The 23,310-nt window shown below is 37.4% G+C and overlaps 1 protein-coding gene across 1 annotated transcript in view; it reads right to left on the reverse strand.

The window, feature by feature from the left end:
- Positions 1 to 23,310, reverse strand: part of ST6GALNAC3 (ST6 (alpha-N-acetyl-neuraminyl-2,3-beta-galactosyl-1,3)-N-acetylgalactosaminide alpha-2,6-sialyltransferase 3) — a gene marked incomplete at its 5' end in the record, with an annotated part of 257,400 nt that overhangs the window by 210,024 nt on the left and 24,066 nt on the right. The window lies entirely within an intron of this gene.

Below are 23,310 nucleotides of genomic sequence, written 5' to 3' on the forward strand. Positions count from 1 at the left end.
TGCTTCATTTGCTATTATTTTCTCCCATTCTGAAGGCTGTCTTTTCACCTTGCTAATAGTTTCCTTTGATGTGCAGAAGCTTTTAAGGTTAATTAGGTCCCATTTGTTTATTTTTGCTTTTATTTCCAATATTCTGGGAGGTGGGTCATAGAGGATCCTGCTGTGATGTATGTCGGAGAGTGTTTTGCCTATGTTCTCCTCTAGGAGTTTTATAGTTTCTGGTCTTACGTTTAGATCTTTAATCCATTTTGAGTTTATTTTTGTGTATGGTGTTAGAAAGTGGTCCAGTTTCATTCTTTTACAAGTGGTTGACCAGATTTCCCAGCACCACTTGTTAAAGAGATTGTCTTTAATCCATTGTATATTCTTGCCTCCTTTGTTGAAGATAAGGTGTCCATATGTGCGTGGATTTATCTCTGGGCTTTCTATTTTATTCCATTGATCAATATTTCTGTCTTTGTGCCAGTACCATACTGTCTTGATAACTGTGGCTTTGTAGTAGAGCCTGAAGTCAGGTAGGTTGATTCCTCCAGTTCCATTCTTCTTTCTCAAGATCGCTTTGGCTATTCGAGGTTTTTTGTATTTCCATACAAATTGTGAAATTATTTGTTCTAGCTCTGTGAAGAATACTGTTGGTAGCTTGATAGGGATTGCATTGAATCTATAAATTGCTTTGGGTAGTATACTCATTTTCACTATATTGATTCTTCCAATCCATGAACATGGTATATTTCTCCATCTATTAGTGTCCTCTTTGATTTCTTTCACCAGTGTTTTATAGTTTTCTATATATAGGTCTTTAGTTTCTTTAGGTAGATATATTCCTAAGTATTTTATTCTTTCCGTTGCAATGGTGAATGGAATTGTTTCCTTAATTTCTCTTTCTACTATTTGTGTAATTCTTAATAAAATAACCAAGAAGCTTTAATTTTTGTCTTGAGCTTAAAATATTATAGCACAAAGGCAAGTGAATTTTAAAATGGGCAAAAGACTTGATATGTCTCCAAAGATATGTAAATGGCCAAGAAGCACATAAAAATATGTTCAATCTCATTAGTCATTATGGAAATGCAAACCAAAGCCACAACGAATGCCAATTCACAAGGATTAGGATAGCTATTAAAAAAAGAAAGAAAAAATAATGTGTTGGCAAGGATATAAAGAAGTTGGAACCCTCATACATTGCTAGAAGAAATGAAAATAGTGCAGTTATGTGTGTGTGTGTGTCAGTCACCCAGTCATGTCCAACTCTTTGCAATGCCATGAACTAGTTTGGCAGTTCCTCAATAAGTTAAACATAGAATCAATTCAACTCCAAAGTTCATACCTAAAAGAACTGAAAAATAGTGTTCCAACAAGGACTTTTCCAAAAATATTCATAGCACAACTATTCACAATAGCCAAAAGGTAGAAACAATTCAAATATTTATCAGCTGATGAATGGATAAACAAACAAACAAAAATGTAGTATATCCAGACATAAAAATGAATAAAGTACTGACACACACTAAAACATGGACAAATCTTGAACATATGCTAAGTGAAAGAAGCCAAATACAAAGACCACATGTTGCATGATCCCATTTATACAAAATATTCAGAATTAGCAAATTCATAGAAACAGAAGCAGATTAATGAGCAAATGTCAGGGTCTGGAGAAGGGATAATAGGGAGTAACTGCTTTATTAAAATATAAAAAAAATTAATTTTTTAAAAAACAGCAGAAGACTTATATAGACATTTCTCCAAAGAAAGCATACAGATGGATAACAGACACATAAAAAGATGCTCAACATCACTAATTATTAGAGAAATGCAAATTAAATCCCAATGAGGTATGACCTCATACTGATAAGAATGGCCACCATCAGAAAGTCTACCAATAATACGTACTAGAAAGGATACAAAGAAAATAGAACCCTCCGACACTGTTGGTGAGAATGTAAAGTGGTAAATCATTATGGAGAACATGGAGATTCCTTTAAAAAAACTATAAATAGAGCTACTGTATGATCTAGCCATCCCTCTCCTGGGCATTTATCCAAAAGAGATGAAAACTTTAATTTGAAAAGATACCTGTGACCCAATGTTCATAGAACTAATATTTATAATACTCAAGGCATGGAAACAACTCAAATGCCCATCAAAAGGTGATTGGTTAAAGAAGTTGTGATATATATATATATATACACATACATACATACACACACACACATACATGCACATACATATATACTATATAATAGAATATTATAGTCACATACATAATGGAATATTATATATATATATATAAAGAAATATTACTCAGCCATAAACAAGAATGAAACTGCCATTTGTAGCCTCATGGATGACCTAGAGAATATCATACTAAGTGAAGCAACACTTCCCAGGTAGAGCAGTGGTAGAGAATCTACCTGTCAATACAGGAGACACAGGAGACACAGGTTCAATCCCTGGGTTAGAAGATCCCCTGAAAGAGAAAATGGCAACCCATTCCAGTATTCTTGCCTGGAGAATTTCATGGACAGAGGAGCCTGGAGGGCTACAGTCCATATGGTCACATAGAGTTGATATCACTGAGCACCATGCACATGCACACACATGAAGTAAGGCAAACAGAGAAAGACAAATATGCTATCACTTATACGTAGAATCTATAAACTAATACAATGAATTTACATACAAAACAGAAACAGACTTAGAGACATAGAGAAAAAACCTATGGTTACAAAGGGGGAAAGGAAGATAGTAGGAGGGATAAATTAGGAGTATCAGATTAACAGATACAAACTACTATGCATATAAAGGGGCTTACCTGGTGGTTCAGACCGTAAAGAATCTGTGTGCAATGTAGGAGACTTAGGTTCAATCTCCAGGTTGGGAAGATACCCTGGAGAAGGAAATGGCAACCCACTTCAGTATTCTTGCCTGGGAAATCCCATGGCCAGTGGATTCCGGAAGGTTATATTCCATGGGGTCACAAGAGTCAGACACAACTTAACCATACATAAAATAAATAACAAGCATTTATGCATAACACAGGAATATATTCAATATTAACTTTTAATAACCCATATTTAAAATAATTTGAAAAAATACATATAACTGAATAACCTTACTGTACACCTGAAACTAACAAATTATTGTAAATCAACTATACTTTGATAAAAGAATCAAAAAACTGTGTTTACTAAGCATGAACATAGTTTTCTTTTAAAATGGATATTTATTTAGGCTTAAAGTAAATCCCAATTACTGGCTGGAAGTAAGAGGATGATGGAGATTTAGGAAGAAAGAAACATATGAGAAGTATTCCACAGCACTACACATGTTAAAACATCTTATACAAGTAGCCAGTTTTTCCATTTTTAAATAGTCAAATATGAGATGCTATTTTTTGCTGTGGATGCACAGCAAGTAAAATAGATGTGCATTCAACCATGTTCATATTTTGTTACCTGTATTTATTTAAATGAGCATAGCCTATAATTTCTGTTCACAGCATCACCATTTTTCTCCCCGGTAATATGAAATACTGATAATTTTGTTCTTGACTCCCCTTGCAATTTGTATAGTGACAGGGAGCAAGCATGTTTACATACTTGTAATAAGCTACTCCCCCCAGCAGCCCACAATCAATTGCATTCTATCCTCATATTTCTCTCTATTAGTGACACCTTATTGTCTAAGGACACTATTTTGATTCTTCAGGCCATCTTGAACTTGAGTTTAAGAACAAGGAAAGGAAGGAACCCAATTTCTTAGAACTGATAGCTTAGAAGTTGTTTCTGTACAACTTAAGCAGAAGTATGTTCACTCCTTGGAACATTTATTGACATGCTACTGCTACTACTGCTAAGTCACTTCAGTAGTGTCCGACTCTGTGTGACCCCATAGACGGCAGCCCACCAGGGTCCGCCATCCCTGGGACTCTCCAGGTAAGAACACTAGAGTGGGCCACCATTTCCTTCTCCAATGCATGAAAGTGAAAAGTGAAAGTGAAGTCGCTCAGTCATGCCCGACTCTTAGAGACCCCATGGACTGCAGCCTACCAGGCTCCTCCATCCATGGGATTTTCCAGGCAAGAGTACTGGAGTGGGGTGCCACTGCCTTCTCCACATGCTGGGACTTTATAAATACCAGAAATAATACAGTACATCTTCCTGAATTGTCAATTTCTTTCCATGATAAGTGACCTAAGAACATTATTTTTATATTAAAACAGATATTTTATGGAGCAAAATGCAAGAAGTATAATCTTACAAATGTGTATTTTTAACATTATAGAAGACTGAAATGTCTCACCAGTTTTCCGTCACTGAAGGAGCAAGTTCATTCTCTGCCTTCAGAAATAAATAAAAGCACTGTGTAAACTGCAGCAAACCAAACAAAATTTTGGCAACATAGCATGGGGCATGTTGGTACAGAAGTATGAGGATCTCACCTAATGCCACACAGAAAGTGACAAACTTATTTCAAAAAATATATGAGGCTGGCCAAAAAGTTCACTCGGGTTTATATCTGAACGAACATTTTGGCCAACTCAAAATTATTACAGTTAGTTCACAAAGTGTTTCTACACATGCAATTCACTCAGTCCTTACAATGCTCTTGTGAGGTTGGCATTTTATACAGAAGGGTAAGGAAGCTCTGAAAATTTAAGCAATGTTCATCAATAGTGGTAGTAATAGACTAAGAAATACAGGTACACTGAAGCAAAGCAAAACACAGGGATGAAGATGGATGGAGAACTGATTCAAAGTCAGTAGCTAGATGACAGTGATGCAACTGCATTTATCCCTCAGAGGGGAGGCAGAATTCTCATCTAGAGTAACTGAAATAGAGAGAGCAGTGGTTCAATGGAAAGTGGGGGTTAAACCTTGTAACTAAAACCCCCAAATATGCACACTAAGTGAAAAGATCCTCAGCATCCCAGAAACCAAGGTTATATCCTAATTCCCTGAAGAAATCGTGTCTCCTTAGAGTAGAACCAACATATAGGGCTTTCCTGGGGGCTCAGTGGTAAAGAATCCACCTGCCAATGGAAGAAACACAGGTTTGATCCCTGATCCAGGAAGATCCCACATGCTGTGGAGCAACAAAGCCCATGAGCCACAACCACTGAGCCTGTGCTCTAGAGCCTGGGGCTGCCACCCCTGAGCCCACATGCCCCAACTACTGAAGCCTGAGCACCCTCGAGTCCATACTCTGCAACAAAAGAAGCCACCTCATGAGAAGCCCATGCACCGCAACTAGAGAGTAGCCCCCACTTGCCACAAATAGAGAAAAGCCCACGCAGCAACAAAAACCCAGCACAGTCCAAAATAAATAAATAAAACTATTTTTTAAAACCCTACACATACAAAATTAAGAGTCCTCAAAAAGCTGGATCAGCAAGACCAAGTTACAGTGAATGCAAACTCTCCACCCAACATGCAACTTTCAATCAGCTTTTATTCTTTGCTTTATTCTTAAATATAAATCAGCAGCAGAAGATGCCACAAATTATGGAAAGTTTCCAAACTGAAAGTCAAAAATCAAAACAAACAGAAAAAAGGAAATGGTAAAAAGTAATATGCATACATAATATGTGCAGGAAACAAAAATGTAATGACATGATATAAATAAAAAAGATACTGCATCCATAAAATAAGAACAGATTGTTATGGAACAGAAATAATCTAAGAATGCAAAAGAACTCTTGAAAAGGAAAATTTTAATAGCAGAATATTAAAAACCTAATCACTGGAATATACATATAACTCAATCTGCTCTAAAGCAGAATAAAAAAGTGAAAAGAAAAGAAACCCAGAGAATAAAGCCATATCTCTAATCTAAGATTAACAGAAAGAGATCTGAAAAAATAGATAGGATGGATTTATCAAAGAAATAATTCAAGAAAATTTCCCAGAGTATAAGAGCAAACTGGAATCTCCATGCTCAACCTGTTTACTGAAGTCAAGCACAATTCATTTAAGAGGATATACATTTTAGCCTACTATATTTAAGTATCATAACTCCAGAGGTGAAGAAAATTTCTTAAGGTTCCTAATGAGAAAAAATCAGGCACAAAGGAGCAAAAAATCAAGATAGAATCAGATCCCCAACTATAAAATGATAGAACAATTCCTCCAAAATTCTTAAGGAAAAGATTTCCTAGCTAAATGCTATTCTTAACAAATATCAATCTAGTAGGAGGTTAGAATAAAGACTCATTCAGGAAATGATGCAATTCAGAAAAAATGCAAAAACAACCCCTATCTTTCTTGTCACTTTTTCTTAGGAAGTGCCTGGAAGAGGTCATAGAGCAAAATAAGAGACTTACCAACAAAGAGAAAGAGTAGAATTATTTTCAAGATTAGAATGTGAGTCTCTTCATGAGCTGATTTGTGAAAACTTCTCCACACTTCACTACATTTCACTATAGTGTTTCGTGAATTTGCCTGCCTCTCACTGGACTGTGTGCCTAGCACAAAATATAGTCTTGAAATGGTACTGAGTAAAAATTGTCAAATAAATGGCAAGCAAATATTGTAGAAGCTGTATGAGAGAATTGGGGAGTACATTTAGAGCATCCAGCCCCAGAAAATTGGATAGATTGAAAAAAATACCTTCTAATATCCCTTTAACTAACTCAAAGGATTTATAATCAGACTGATTTTTAGATAAATAAATGCTAAAGATTGGATGTCATGATAGTAGCTATCAGTTGACTCATTGGAAAAGGAAGAACTCTGGATATGATGGCGCCTGTAGTTGGCCATGTCTAGCATAAATTATGGAGAAGGAAATGGCAACCCACTCCAGCGTTCTTGCCTGGAGAATCCCAGGGACAGCGGAGCCTGGTGGGCTGCCATCTATGGGGTCGCACAGAGTCGGACACAATTGAAGCGACTTTGCAGCAGCAGCAGCAGCAGCATAAATTAAGAGCAAACCTCCTTCTCTAGAAAGAAGCCAACTTCTTTGCTTCTGATTCTGTGAAGAGTAGAAAGTCAATTCCAGTTACCTGAAACACTGGTCTGAACTACTCCAGCAAAGCCACCCTAATGAAAATTTCTCTTAAGAAATGACTGGAAGTTGTCAAGATGCCAAATTGTACCCAGTACAAAGTCTCCTAGAGTGTGAGAGTAAACAGCATTTATGTGAAATACAAATCCTCTTGATATCTCTCGAGTGAGAGCCTGACATCTTTGTTATGCACAAGTCAAAATCAGAAGGCTGCAAATGGCAGTCTTCATTCATTTTATGTCGGAATAATATTCCAGTGTATATATGTGCCACACCTTCTTTATCCACTCCTCTGTCAATAGACATTTAGGTTGCTTCCATGTCTTGGCTATTGCAAATAGTGCTGAAATGAACATGAGAGTGCACTCGTCTTTCTGAATTATTGTTTTCTCTGGGTATATGCACAGGGTCATATGGTAGCACTATTTTTCGTTTTTTTAAGGAACCTCTGTACTGTTCTCTGTAGTGACTATACTTAGAGATTGTCACACTGAGTAAAATAGACCAGATAGAGAAGGACAAATATCATATGACATCACTAACACATGGAATCAAAAAATGGTACTGCTGAACTTATTTACAAAGCACAAATAGAGTTACAGATGTAGAAACCAATCTTATGATTACTGGGGGGAAGTGTTGCTGTTCAGTCACTCAGTTGTGTCTGACTCTTTGCAACCCCAGGGACTGCAGCACGCCAGGCTTCCCTGTCTTCACTATCTCCCAGAGCTTGCTCAAACTCATGTCCATCGAGTCGGTGATGCCATCCAACCATCTCATCCTCTGTTGTCCCCTTCTCCTCCTGCCTTCAATCTTTCCCAGCATCAGGGTCTTATTTTCTAATGAGTCAGTTCTTCACATCAGGTGGCCAAAGTGTTGGAGCTTCAGGTTTAGCATCAGTCCGTCCAATGAATATTCAGGACTGATTTCCTTTAGGATTGACTGGTTTGAGCTCCTTACAGGCCAAGTAACTCTCAAGAGTCTTCTCTAACACCACAGTTCAAAAGCATCAATTCTTTGGCGCTCAGCCTTTATGGTCCAACTCTCACATCTATCCATGACTACTGGAAAAACCATAGCTTTGACAACTGGAAAAACCATAGCTTTGACTAGATGGCAAAGTAATGACTCTGCTTTTTAATATGCTGTCTAGGTAGAATTGGACATGGAACAAAAGACTGGTTCCAAATAGGGAAAGGAGTACGTCAAGGTTGTATGTTGTCACCCTGTTTGTTTAACTTACGTGCAGAGTACATCATGTGAAATGCCAGGCTGAATGAAGCACACACTGGAATCAAGATTGCCGGGAGAAACATCAATATCCTCAGATATGCAGATGACACCGCCCTTATGGCAGAAAGTGAAGAAGAACTAAAGAGCCTCTTGATGAAAGTGAAAGAGAGTGAAAAGTTGGCTTAAAACTCAACATTCAGAAAACTAAGCTCACAGCATCCAGTCCCATCACTTCATGGCTAATAGATGGGGAAACAATGGAAATAGTGACAGACTTTATTTTCTTGGGCTCCAAAATCACTGCAAATGGTGACTGCAGGGCCATGAAGTTAAAAGATGCTTGCTCCTTGGCAAAAAGATATGACCAACATATTAAACAGAAGAGACATTACTTTGCCAACAGAAGTCCATCTAGTCAAAGCTATGGTTTTTCCAGTAGTCATGTATGGATGTGAGAGTTGGACTATAAAGAAAGCTGAGTGCCGAAGAATCGGTGCTTTTGAATTGTGATGTTGAAGAAGACTCTTGAGAGTTACTTGGACTGCAAGGAGATCCAACCAGTCAGTCCTAAAGGATATCAATACTGAATATTCATTGGAAGGACTGATGCTGAAGCGGAAACTCCAATACTCTGGCCACCTGCTGTGAAGAACTAACTCACTAGAAAAGACCCTAATACGGGGAAAGATTGAAGGGGACCACAGACAATGAGATGGTTGGATGGCATCACTGACTCAATGGACATGAATTTGAGCAAGCTTTGGGAGTTGGTGATGGGCAGGGAAGTCTGGTGTGCTATAGTCCATGGGGTTGCAAAGAGTCAAACATGACTGAGCGACTGAATTGAACTGCAGTTTGTTACAGCTTTTCTTCCAAGGAGCAAGTGTCTTTTAATTTCATGGCTACAGTCACCATCTGCAGTGATTTTGGAGCCCAAGAAAATAAAGCCTGTCACTGTTTCCATGGGAGATGGATAAATTGGGAGATTGGTATTGACATATACACACTACTATATATAAAATAGATAACTAATAAGAACCTTCTGTATAGCTCTAGAAACTACTGAGTTATCTGCAATGGCCCATATGGAAAAAGACTCTAAAAAAGAATGGATATATGTGTATGTATAACTGAGTCATTTTGCCATACAGCAGAAAGTAATACAACATTATACATCAACTATATCCCAATAAAATTTTTTAAAAAGATCAGGAGGATATTTTCTATCACAATATCTTCATTTTCAAATCATTTTATTCAAACTTCATAAAATAATTTTTATAGAGCATTAGACTGTGCTTTAAAAACTTGACAAAGCCAAGAAAGCTAAACTACATCTCCTTCATACTTTAGCCATAGCTATTGAAAACAGAAAGTAAGATACTTTTTGGTGTAGAAATTCTTGATGTGCATATGTTAGGGAAGGGGGGAAACGCTTAGGAATTACAAAAGGCCATGAGTTCCCTTCCATGATCAAGACTTCTAAGAGGTCCTGCCTTGTACTCTGCAACATATTCTAGCAGACAGGAGGCCGGGCCCTCCCAATTCCAAACTAAATGATCTGATAGAGCCATCACTCTTTAAGGCCAAGTTGAATAGCACTGCTTTAACTTGTCCCAGAAACTGTTTGAATTAACAATAATAGCTCTGCTTTTGGCTTTGGTCTGGCCAAGACACTTGGATCTTATAATTCAAAAGTATATCAGTAAATGTGCTGGAATAAAACCAAGTTGGTGCTCTCAAGACTTCAGAAATTGAGACTTCAAGGAAGAGAAATCTTGAGCAATCATAATTGTGATACTGTAGATGTCAGAGATCACAGAAGGAAGCTATAGAAAGTTAGTAATTTAAAGAGAGAGAGAGAAAAAAAAAAAAGATCTAAAACACAGTAGGAGACCATTTTGACTTTCCTTATCTGTCCTATGTGTGAAGAAATGAGGGCTGCATTCCCAAGGAGTCTGATGAAAGAGGAAGAACCAAGTTTCCACTCAGATTTCATAGTCTTTAATTCCATGAAGGTACATTTTTGGTTTGGCAGTCACATTCTGCTGGTGAAAGTCAAAAGAGGGATCCTAAAAAGAGTAGTGTCAAAATGCCCACTGAGTTGTATCCCTTGCTGGGGTGTTAGAATAATGCCAGGCTGAGTACAAATTGGAAGTTCCTGTCGTATAACAGATCTAGTCTGCGAACGGATGGGGAAAAAGTAGGCAAGTGTTCTTGGTAGACTGAGCAAAAAGAAAAAGAAAAAAGAAAGCACTTAATACATTTTTTCCTAGTCCACATCATTGCTCAATAAATCCTGAGATGAATTATTTCACAACACAGATAGTTTAGCTCTTGGATGTGCATGGAGTAAAACCAATCTAGTCAACTCTGAACTCTGTCATGCTAATGAAAGAAAATAGTGACATGGATAACCTAACAGAGTATAAAATCAGAAAGTCCCTTACTTGGGTTTATAGAAAATATTGTATTGTTTGAGAGGCATCATGTTTATCTTTGTGCTTGTGTTTTACTTGTGGAAATGTGAAAATTAGTGGCTAGCCTCTAAGTATACATCAACTGGCAGTGGAGACAACTGATGTAGGAGGAATAAATCAGCATGGAATGGAGCATTTCTGTAGATAAATTCCAGGTGGCAAATTTAGAGCTAATGGGTCATTCTATTATAAATGGGAATGGACATCAACTCATTATCTGGAAGGGGAAACTACAGCTGAGGCTACTTCACCTGACCCAGATCAGAAAATTAGAAGTCCCTTACCTCTGACTCTGACATCCTTCCCACTCAGGCCTACTATGTACTCCATGCATCTGCACATTAATACTTAGAGTGGACTGGAAGAATATAAATGCACTGACAAAAAACTCTTCTAAATTGATGAATGAGAGATCATCAAAGGGCTGTTTAGAGAAATTAAAATGCTTTATGACTGAGACGGGCATCGGGGGAAGCTTACCCTGCCAAAGTACATCTTCGGAGATCATGGCCAGAGAAAGAGCCTATTTGATGAAGGATAATGACGTTTGTCTCAATTTAAAATTGCTTAGGTCTTCACATAGTGTTTCCTGCAATGTTTTTGGGGGTTCTCTTAGTATAGGACAGGTACATGTGTGAGGTCTAGGATTAAATCTGAGTTGGAACCCTGCCTTGAGCACATTTTCTCCACTCTGGTTCCTCCGCCTGCTGACTTAGGCAAGTAACATAATCTTCTGAGGCTTACTTTCATTACCTGTAAAATGAACTTAACACTTGTATCTGTCTCGTAGGGCTATTGAAACTATCAAATGAAATGAAGTATGTATACACAGCCCAGGGTCTGGCATATAGTAAGTATTCAGTGGTGCTGGTGGTAATGAACCCTCCTGCTAATGCAGGAGGCCTAAAAGATGCAGGTTCGATCCCTGGATTAGGAAGGTCCCCTGGAGGAGAGCAGGGCAACCCACTCCAGGATTCTTGCCTGGTGAATCCCAAGGACAGAGGAGCCTAGCAGGCTACAGTCCATAGAGTCGCAAAGAGTCAGTTATGACTAAAGTGACTTAGCATGCATGCATGAAAGTGTTCAACAAATGATATTTATTATCATTAAAAATCATAGGTCCACACACCTTTATTCAACCTCCTGATTTGAGCAAGCTCACATGCTCTCATATTTCCTCAAGATTTGGTGTCCACATTGCATTTTGCTCCCTTTCTATTCAGTAGCTCTTGGAAAAAAGTACATCTTTTCTCTTACTTCCTCTGTGTAGTTACTGCCAGACAAGGACTGTCACGATAAAAAACAAGTTTAAAATTTCCATTTACTTTAAATAGAGAGTCATAAAAGTAATCAATTGTAGTATATGAGGCTATAATGTTCCTGAGTGGTTTGAAGACAAAAATTTGAAACAGAATTTGATAAGGAACAATAAGATTTTATCAAACACAATTCTATTTTCTGGAAAAGTGAAGGGACATACCTGTAGTGGGTATTTTTCCCTTGGTATAATCTCTGTTTTCAAATCCTGGCGTTTATTGCCTTTCCATGGACAGCCTAGCCCACCACCTCTAATTTGGGCTGTTATAATAATCAGTTATGGACCTTACTGAGATCCTTGGTTGTATCTTTTTATAATACACATTCTCTGACACAACACTCATTTTTTGAAAATATAAACATCAAGCTCAGAAATTCTTGGTCTAGCATACAGTGCTCTTTTTCATCTGGCACCTAACTTCACTCCGAGGACATCTTCTCAATATTTTTCATGAAAAGAAAGATCTACCAACACTGAACTCCTCTCCAGCATACTTCCAAACTTCCTGCCTTTGTGATTTTACTCAAGCTATTACCTCTGCCTGGGAAGTCCTTTCTCATCTTCCCTCCTAAAAAGTCCAAAATATCTTTTGTGAAACCAATCATATTTATCGTCTATTGAGCACATACTCGGTGTCAGGGACTGTTTTAAGCACTTACAACATAAATGTTAATTCAATCTCTACTAAATTGGATGAGTCGGTACTAATATCATCTTTATTTACAGAAAAGTGAGGTACACAAAGTTTAAGGAATATGTCCAAAGTCACACTGCTGGTAAGAAGGAGCTAATTCCAATCAGTTAGATTCAATTCTTCTTTTCTAGTATAGGATATTGCTTATACTGCCACTTCAGTGCTTTTTACAGTCTGATGTGTTGTTACAAGCTCCTTTTCTTGTTTACCTTTGGATTCTCAGTGTCCAGTGCTGAATCTTACTTGTAGTCAGTGCTTGTCTAATGGTTATCAACTGCATGGATCCAAGTAAGAAAAATATAGTTATGCTCTCTACAGATCTCCTTAACATCATGTATGCTATTGCATCTTTAGTGGGTTGCAAAAACGGGTTTAGTGGCAACTGAATACAAGTGAGAGTGTGTAGATGAGAGGAAATAACGAGTTTCAGAGATGGTATACTTTTGTAAAAGTACACACTTCAGCATATAGCAATAAACCAATGCCTTACACACTCCTAAATCCTGAAGAGTTTCTGAACATATAAGGAGAAATTGAAAACATAAAGCATAGCTTTTCAAAGCCCAAACCTTTTAAAATAAATGTCCTTTTTTCATTTCTATCTATTAGATTTTATATTAAGCTATACATATTAGGGAGAGTTAAGAGCCTCTTGAAACAGCGTAGTTTAGTTTTGACAGTAACTCTTTGGCAAAGACTTTTACTACATCATTTCTCCAGGACTCACTTCTCCTACTAAATGTCACAAGAAAACAGATAATATATGATATTTCATGCCCTCCATGGACATCACTTACCTTGACCAAAGTTTAGCTGAAGAATTACTATGGGAGAGTTACTATGGAAGAGTTACTGTGTTATTATAGAAACCTTTCAGATATTTCCAAAGATATCTCAGTATCCACTCAGCCTTTAAGAAAGGTGGGTGGCAAAGAGCAACTGTGTTATTTCAAAGAAAAAAAAAAAAAAACCATGGGACACTTAGCTTATGGAATCACAGCTTTTCTCATTTCCAAGTTAATGTTTATTGAGCACAATGTTACAGATACCAAAAAAAAAAGAAATGCATAAAACTGCCCTTTGCTCTCAAGAAGATTCACTTCTAACTGATCAGAAAGACATCTACTCAAATAGCTATTCCATTCTATAATCTGGCCCGTATTTAAGAAGCATCAGAGCCCAGATGAAAGAAGGAATCACCCTGCCTAGGTGTGGGCTAGAGCAGGGAGGGTTCTTCAAAGAGGTGCCACTTCTGACCCTTAGGGAAGCACCCTACTTGACCTGGTAGGAAGGTATGGAGGACGCAAGTTGGGACCACAATTACAGGTAGGATGAAAAGCATTTACAAACTTAAAGGCAAAAAGAGAATCTTAAAATATTGTTTTGTTGGAGCATAGGGTGTCTAAAACTATAAAAGGAGGAGAAAGGTGGGAAAGAATCATAAAAGAGATTTTTCCTACTACATAAAAGGAAGGCACAGGCTATAGCCATGAATCTTAGGTGTGAAGGAAGAAGTCGGAGGTCTGTAGGAATCAAATTCAATTAAATGATTTATTACAAAGTCAGAATATGTTGTTTGATAGCATATCGTGTAATGATGATTAGAACTGATAATTAAGGAAAATCATAAGGTTATTTTTTTTAAGGTTATTTAAATGATCCAAAAGTCATCAGTATTTGCAAAATAGTATCCAGGTTTGCTTCAAAACTTTGGAAAATGAATTATCTTAGGCAAAAATAAGCTTATATAAGTTTTGATCACACTTAGAATACTCAGTTCTTTATATTTTGGCATTAATTTTTAAAATAAATGCTGATCAAGAGCCTATTATTAGCCAAGAAAATTCTTAAAAGTGATTTTAAGAAATTAAGAAAACACAAAAATGGAAAAAGTTCCAAATGAAACTAAATAATCAATCATTAACACAAAATTACATGTAACCTTCCTGTAATAAGAAATTTGGCAAGTTAAAAAAAAAATAGGCATCATTGGAAACTAAGAATAAACCAAGGATATGTTCATCAGAGAACAAATTCACTTTAGAAATTAAGAGTAATCTGTGAAAATCAGGCAATAGAAAATCCTATTGAACAGGGTTGCCAAAAGGCAATGATTGAAACCTAACACAAGGTTAGGAAGCGTCTTCCTTGTTTTGTGTATTACAATTTCTGTTGTGTGTGGGGACAGAGACCTAAGTTTGATTCCTGGGTTGGGAAGATCCCCTGGAGAAGGGAAAGGCTACCCACTCCAGTATTCTGGCCTGGAGAATTCCATGGACTGTATAGTCCATGGGGTTGCAAAGAGTTGGACACGACTGAGTGACTTTCACTTCACTTCATTGGTAAAAAAGAGTTTCCAGAACCCTGTGTTGACAATAGTAAGACTAGGTCAGCCAAATGCATAGCAAAGTTCATCCATGCTAAACCTCTGGTCAGAACAAGGGTTCACTTTCCATCATGCCACCTGGATTGGGGATTGAAGATAAAATTCTTAGAATATGCAACAGTTCATTTCCTAAAATTGGCAATGCTGTAATTAATAGTTGGGTTAATTTTCAAAATAGGGACAATTTTTTAAATTAAAAAATCTTCAAATATGTTATAAATCATTTTAGGCAAAAATAAATTTAGATTATTATGTAAGGTCCTAATGTTTCCATTCCCTTATCTGTGTGTGTGTGTGTGCGCGCGCGCATGGGCGCAGATGTGCAGGTGAGTATGTGGAGGGAGAGGAATATGTTTCCTCATGAAATTACTGTAAGAATTAAATGAGATAATATGAGAAAAAATAATTGGCCAGTGTCCAGTATAAAACTAAGGATTTGTTAAATAAATTTGGGCTCCAAAATCACTGCAGATGGTGACTGCAGCCACGAAATTAAAAGACTCTTACTCCTTGGAAGGAAAGTTATGACCAACCTAGATAGCATATTCAAAAGCAGAGACATGACTTTGCCAACAAAGGTCCATCTAGTCAAGGCTATGGTTTTTCCTGTGGTCATGTATGGATGTGAGAGTTGGACTGTGAGGAAGGCTGAGCGCCGAAGAATTGATGCTTTTGAACTGTGGTGTTGGAGAAGACTCTTGAGAGTCCCTTGGACTGCAAGGAGATCCAACCAGTCCTTGCTGAAGGAGATCAGCCCTGGGATTTCTTTGGAAGGAATGATGCTAAAGCTGAAACTCCAGTACTTTGGCCACCTCATGCGAAGAGTTGACTCATTGGAAAAGACTGATGCTGGGAGGGATTGGGGGCAGGAGGAGAAGGGGACAACAGAGGATGAGATGGCTGGATAGCATCACTGACTCGATGGATGTGAGTCTGAGTGAACTCCGGGAGTTGGTGATGGACAGGGAGGCCTGGCATGCAGTCGCAAAGAGTCAGACACAACTGAGCGACCGAACTGAACATTAAAATATCCACTGTACATTTGGTTAAGAGCTCAATTCCAATGTTTAATTTATTAAGTAATGACTGAAATACCACAAACAGGTAAAACAGAAATGTTGACCCTGATTCCTGAGATTCCTCTTTAAATGAAAATATTGTGATTCAGGATCACTCAATAGTAACACTGATCAATTCAATTCTAAAAGAAAGCAACATCCCTTTAGGCTTAAATTTACCATCCCATAGCCTTAATGGCCAACAGGTCTCAAAAGTGATATTCTGATGGGCTTCCAGGTCCTTGGCGAATTATTACCATCCTCAGTCATCTATCCTTTAATCTAGCTTAGAACTGTGTCTCGTTTGATTATGAAAAGTCTGAGCTTAAGTGACTTTAGAAAATTATAATACTGACACACAGAAAATTTATAGCTTTTTTTTGCATTCAAATGTTTTAATGCAAAAGAGATTGGATTACAGATTTCATTCAAAGAAGTTTTAAAAACAAAGAAAGTGATTTTGCTTTTCACTCCAATTTGAGGAATTTTAGAAAAGGGTGAAGCATAAGATAATAGGTATGTTGTCATTTTGATATTCTCTGAATCATTGATATTTAATCATAAATGGAAAACAGTTTGCCAAAACAACCACAAACATGGCAAAACTAATATTATTTTAAAGTTATACTGAAACGTTAACCAGAATCCTATGTAAACTACTTTTTCAGGAAGGAAAAGAATTCATTTTAGGAGATTTATAGTTAAGTCTTTTTTGGTGGTTGTGGTGATTTAGTCGCTAAGTAGTGTCTGACTCTTGCAACCCCATGGACAGAGGAGCCTGGCAGTCCGTGGGATTCTCCAGGCAAGAATACTGTAGTGAGTTGCCATTTCCTTCTCCAGGGGATCTTCCCAACCCAGGAATCGAACCTAGGTCTCCTGCATTGTAGGCAGATTCTTTACCAGATGAGCTACAAGGGGAGTCCTAAGTCTTTTTAGCTTTGGTCAAACAACTGAATAAATCTAAAAATGCGAAGTGCATTGCACCAAGGCCCTGGCAATTCTTTCCCTGAGTAATGTTATTTGACCAAATATTTTAGATTTATTTAATTATTTACCCAGCATTCAGGACAATCATTATCTGTGATGTCTCATTCAAACACGGGAATGTCAGGCTGCTAAGACTTCCTTTAACCTTTGCTCTAGCAACTAAATAAGAATGTCTCTTATTTCTGAAAAAGGAGATACTAGATTTTTCTCACTGTTTGCTACAGTCATACTTTTCATAAATTAGTCTTCCATAAATAAGTATATATTTATTTAATTACTTATTTTCCCATATATAGCCTAATAATAACAGCTACATTATCTTTTATCTTATATGTATATATATATGTATTTTTTAAATTGCTTTTAGATTCAGAGTCTTGATATTTTCAATCAACTCTTTGATGTATATTTTAAATATCCTTAATCTATATACTTATTGCACATTGAATACATGAATTATTAACTCTACTTTATAAGTAAAGACAACTAGATACTGAGAAAATAAGAGTACTAAATATGAATTACCGAAACATGTATGCCTGTGTGAGTTGCCGCTCAGTCTTATCTGACTCTGTGCAACCCCAAGAACTGCAGCTCGTCAGGCTCCTCTGTCAATGGGATTCTTCAAGGATACTGGGATGGGTAGCCATTCCCTTCTCTAGGGCATCTTCCCAGTCCAGTGATGGAATCCAGGTCTCCTGCATTGCAGGCAGATTCTTTGTCAACTGAGCCACTAGGGAAGCCCAACCAAAATATCAAATAGCAATAAAAAGTTATCTTCCAGTGACAGCTCCTTGTGTGCAGTTGTACACATATATGTGAATTGCAGTTAATTCAATACAAAGACATATTTGTTCACATGATGATAAAAAATAGTTTATTATGTTTTAATTTTTCTCTCTACTGTGCTCTGTAAATAGCTACCTCTTCTAAAATACTTTTATAATCTTGCTTTGCATTCATTTGTTAAAATGTCTGCATCTCTCACTAAAAGAAGTGAAAAATTTAAATTTTTTAAAATTTTAAATTTTTTTAAATTTAAAAAAATTTCTATGCTATTCATTATTGCAGGGTTTTTAGCCCATAGTAGATGTTTAATAAATCTTGTGGCATAAATAGATAAAATGCTTACTTGTCATAGTATGTGAGCTGATTCCTTAGGACAAGCTTCTGTTTAGTTAACAGCCTGATAAACCAAAGTGCTTAGGCCATGCCAGTTTATAGTCATAAAACACCATGTCTATGTTCACATGTACACAATGAGAGGTGGCAATTTTACAGGAGTGTAAAAATGGGCTTGCTCTCTGGCCAAAAATAATCTCTGTCTATGATTCTTCCCACCTAAGACAAGTTCTAACCCATGTTAATGATCATATCAGTTGGAAGGAAATCTGGGAGCCCAGATTTTATCCAGAGCCCTACCACCTTGGTTCCTGGGGGGCCTGCCCTGGTTTGCTTTCTGAGGTTGTTATCTGTGAGGAGTGAGCAAGTAGTAGCACTGGTCATGCAGCTTAAATGAGCACCCAGCAATCAATGAGAGCAATCAATAAGAATGCTAACATAAATAAATGAATGAATGAATAAATAAAAGATTTTTTTAAACCTCTGCAATCACAGTGTGATACTATAATAATGAATGTCTCGCTACATGTCATCTCTATGTGTTATCATCAGCAGCTTTTAAAAATAATTGTCATATTTAACAAAGGGTGCTGGATTTCTTAAGGTAGTCAGTGCTATTTCTTCCCATTTCCTCCGTTGAAGAACAGTTGGCAGCAAGAGTCTAGCCTTGGGGAATTCAATGGAAGTGACCCATGACTTGCAGTTTTGTAGGCGTCTGTTAACCATTGGATCACTTCCACAATTCCTGGGGACTGCTGTCGATCTCCAGCTCAGCCAGCCATTGCAGTCACGCTTGGTGGTGATGACAGACACAAAAAAGGAGATTTGATGGAACACTAGAAGCAAGACCCAAAGCCAGGCACTCATTATGATGTTTTTCCATGCCAAAATTAAAATTGCTTCATTGCCTTTTCTTTCTAACTATAAATATTTGTACACATGTACCATGAAACAATATCAGAAAATACATAATACTATAATGAAGAAAGTAGAAATCATGCATAACCCCACCACCTACTCTGCTATTTCTCAGACTTTAAGGCATAATCCATCTCCAAAGTGCAAAATATAGCAGAAAAGAAAACCTGGAATAGAGGAGGAATAAAATTTTTCTTTTATAATGCTAAAGAAAAACTTCACTGAACATCAAATCAAAACAAGAACAAAATGCTACAAGAATGATAAGCATCACTAGAAATCTGAATGATACATAGGACAGAAAAAATGTTTAAAGGGAGGGAAAAAAGACAGTGATCAGATCAGCTTGTCTCATAAAACCATGGCACGGAAAAGCACTGAGTAGCAGAGTCAAGAGCTCTGAGGAAGAACATAGAGAGATCCAGAGGGAACAGAGTGAGCAGGCACCCAGAGGAGAGGGTGAGCATGAGAGGCAGAAAGATGCAGGGAAGGCAAAAGGGCGTCACCATAAGAAGAAAAGCATCATTAGAATAAAGATGACCAACCCCACCCACCCACACACACACATCACCTTCGAAGACCACCTGTGCAAGTTTGTGAGCTACCCAATTACTTTGGCTTTTTGTTAAAACATAAAAATGTTTTTAGATGGTACAAATGACAGAAAATGACTTGTACTTATAGTCAACTATTTCTAACAAAACAAAATCACAGCACTATAAAAGAGAAAAAAGAAAAACTAATGAAGGTAACTTAGCTACCTTTAGCTGGGATTTTTCAGTGTATGAAATAAAACATGTTAAAAGGAAATCACTTTCTTATCCCATTTCAATATCTTATTTCATTGGCAGCTTTTTCCACATCGAAGAGAACTTAGGGTGCAAGAGATACCTGAGAAAAAACTGATTTGGTAGAGAATTGTGTGTGTGTGAGTGTGTATGTGTGAGAGAGAGAGAGAGAGACAGAGACAGGCAGAAAATGACAGAGAAGAGAGAATTTGAGATAGATTTGCCTCTATGAAATGAAGAGCTACAAAAAAATCAGGTGATTTTGTCTTGAATTTTACTTTTTTTTTTTTAACCAAAATGTGATTTCATTTTATTTGGATTTATCTAGCTTCTGATTAAAAATTAAAAAGTCATCAAATTTTAATGTATGAAACGAGTCGCCAGTCCAGGTTCGATGCACGATACTGGATGCTTGGGGCTGGTGCACTGGGACGACCCAGAGGGAGGGTATTGGGAGGGAGGAGGGAGGAGGGTTCAGGATGGGGAACACAGGTATACCTGTGGCGGATTCATTTCAATATATGGCAAAACTAATACAATATTGTAAAGTTTAAAAATAAAATAAAATTAAAAAAAAAAAAAAGAATGAAGGAAATAAAGGCTATAGACTATGGGAAGTGACTTGTTCAGGTTTACCCAGTTAGTTAGTGACAAAGTTGAGGCAAGCATACTCGGCATTCACCTGCTTTTGTTTCTGGGGTTTGCTAAGTGGCCTCAGCTACAGATGATCCAGCCCCTGCTCTTTCAGAAATGAAGTTAAGGCCCCACTAAGACGGGAGATTGAGAAAGCTGCCCTCAGGCGGAGAGGGGCTACCAGGACTGTGATGCTAATCTGTGTTTCTGTCCGTTCTCACAAACTCTCAGCTAAATGGATACTTCCCCAAGGAGAAGGTTTTTGAATTCAGGGCAGAGGGGATTGTGCTTAATTCTGCCAGGAGGTTTCACAAGACTCCTATAAGAAGGAGGCTCAGAAAACATTCCTTCTAAGTAATGAAATCGGCTCCAGGCAGATTCCAGTAGTCGCAAAAAGGCTTTTGAGTGCTGTCCCCAAGTGCTTACAAAATTGACATTCTCATCAACAATGTTTGTGGAGGATCTAGTATACCTAGTACTCTGCATAGAGAGATGGAAGACAGCCTTGGGGTGGGGGTGGGGGACTTCCAATCTGGCCAATCACGTTGGTCTGCCAGAATCATACATAAAGGATAATAAAAAGTCAAAGCAACCTGAACAAAGTGTAAGATATAGGGCAGGAAAAATAAATGCCTGAAAATTCATAGAAGGGAGAGACTAACAGGGTTGTTAAAAACAGCTGCATGAAAGCTGTGACTGAACAAATTTATATGACCAGGATACAGAAGGAAGGGTATTTCAGTTGGGGAAACAGTATCAGCAAAGATACAAAGCTCAGAGCATGCTGGTAATAAGCAGACTCATTTGGTTGGGCTAGAGAATGTTGGTAAAGATGCTGGTGACAAACTTGGACAGAAGACAGGACAAAACTCTTAGGACAATGATCCAGATGAAAGATACTATTGGCATGAGGAACCATTAAAAATTTGTGAGTAGGTGAATGAAATGTAGAAGTGATTTAAGATGACAAATGTGGTAGATGTATAAAATGTAGATTCAAGGACAAACAATGGGAAGGAGAGAATAGATGGAGAAAATTCTAGTAGTCTCAACATGAGATGATGGGAACCTTGAAATAGAAGTAAAGCATATAATCAGTGGGCTTCCCTGGTGGCTCGGATGGTAAAGAAACTGCCTGCAATGTGGAAGACCTGGGTTCGATCCCTGGGTTAGGAAGATCCCCTGGAGGAGGGCATGCCAACTCAGTCTAGTATTTTTGTCTGGAGAATCCCTATGGACAGGGGAGCCTAGCAGGCTACAGTCCATGGATTTGCAGAGTTGGACACAACTGAGTGACTAAGCACAGCATAGCACATATAATCAGTATTATGAAATAATATATGGTAGACTTGGTAATTAAATCAGAGCTTGGTTTGGAAAGATAAGCCAAGTTTTAGACATATTAAGTTTCACCTAGAAATTGCATAATAACTGATATAATTTAAGAGACCAATGTTCAGAAGTGATGTCAGAGTAGAGGTAACATATAATACTGACGGTCAACACTATGAAATTGAATGAGTTCTTTCAGGGAGAGAATGCTTCATTTGTGCTTAACATATCAAGGGATCAGAAGAAAAATAAAGGCCAGTGTTACAGCTTCTTGGATGTATAGTAACAACTGACCAAGTGTACCAACTTCTACCTGGACTGCCTTGAGTAGCCTCTGCTTCCTAATGACCAAAGACTGATGACAGTGGTCAAGGGTCCATCACCCTGAAAGTGAAACCCAAACAGCTAGAAACACTGGCGACCTGACCGACGTCTTCCAGAGCTCTTTGTGTCTTAAAACTCTATTCTGGAGAACATGCTGATTGCATATCATGGGCCATTATGCTCTTTTCATTATGATACATGTAAGGACTTTCTTATACTTTATATATTAAAAAATGTTGGAGGAAAAGTGATACTATCTTGGAATTATTCTTTTGATATTGTAACATGGATGTAAAACAACTCATAATAATGACAAACCTTTATTAATGTTTACCATGTGCCGGGCTCTAGCTATGACATTTATAAATATTATTTAGTTTGATTCTAACAAAAGTACAAAGGGCAGATATTATATTCCAACCTTACTTTACAGTGTTACTCTTGGCCTTAGTCACACGGGTTAGATGTTGGGGACAATCATGTGCTATAATCTAAAGCAAAGAACCAACACTACCCTCATTTCAGCAAACCTCTTCTAGCTTGAAAATTTAGTAAAGCTAGTCTATCATTAGAGATAAAACACAGATCTGAGTCAAACACACACACACACACACATTTACAGGAGGGGAAGGGCTAGTGGGTATTTTAACTATATCAATGACATAATCCAAGAAATTTTTTTTATAAAGCTACCCTTAGTAAGAACTCACATTTGCAGTTCATTTAACAGAACAGCATTAAGTTACGGTCTCTGCTTGAACTGATGGTTGCCTTTCAAAACTCATAATAGAGATAGACCCTGGTTTCACTAATGTCTCCATATACACTGTTTCAAGCAAACTGTAGTTCGTTTACAAGAAGTGCGGAAATGTTGTTAAACTTAATTAGATGTAATTGTCACACTTTCATTAGCTATTAACATTATGTAAAGATAAACTAATGCATAATGAGTTCTTTCATTGTCACATAATTATAATTTAAATGATTATATTATGACCACTATAGAACAGTGCATATTTTCAATTTTCC

Source organism: Bison bison, unplaced genomic scaffold, assembly GCF_000754665.1.
Source record: "Bison bison bison isolate TAMUID 2011002044 unplaced genomic scaffold, Bison_UMD1.0 scf7180017864382, whole genome shotgun sequence".
Classification (NCBI taxonomy): Eukaryota; Metazoa; Chordata; class Mammalia; order Artiodactyla; family Bovidae; genus Bison; species Bison bison.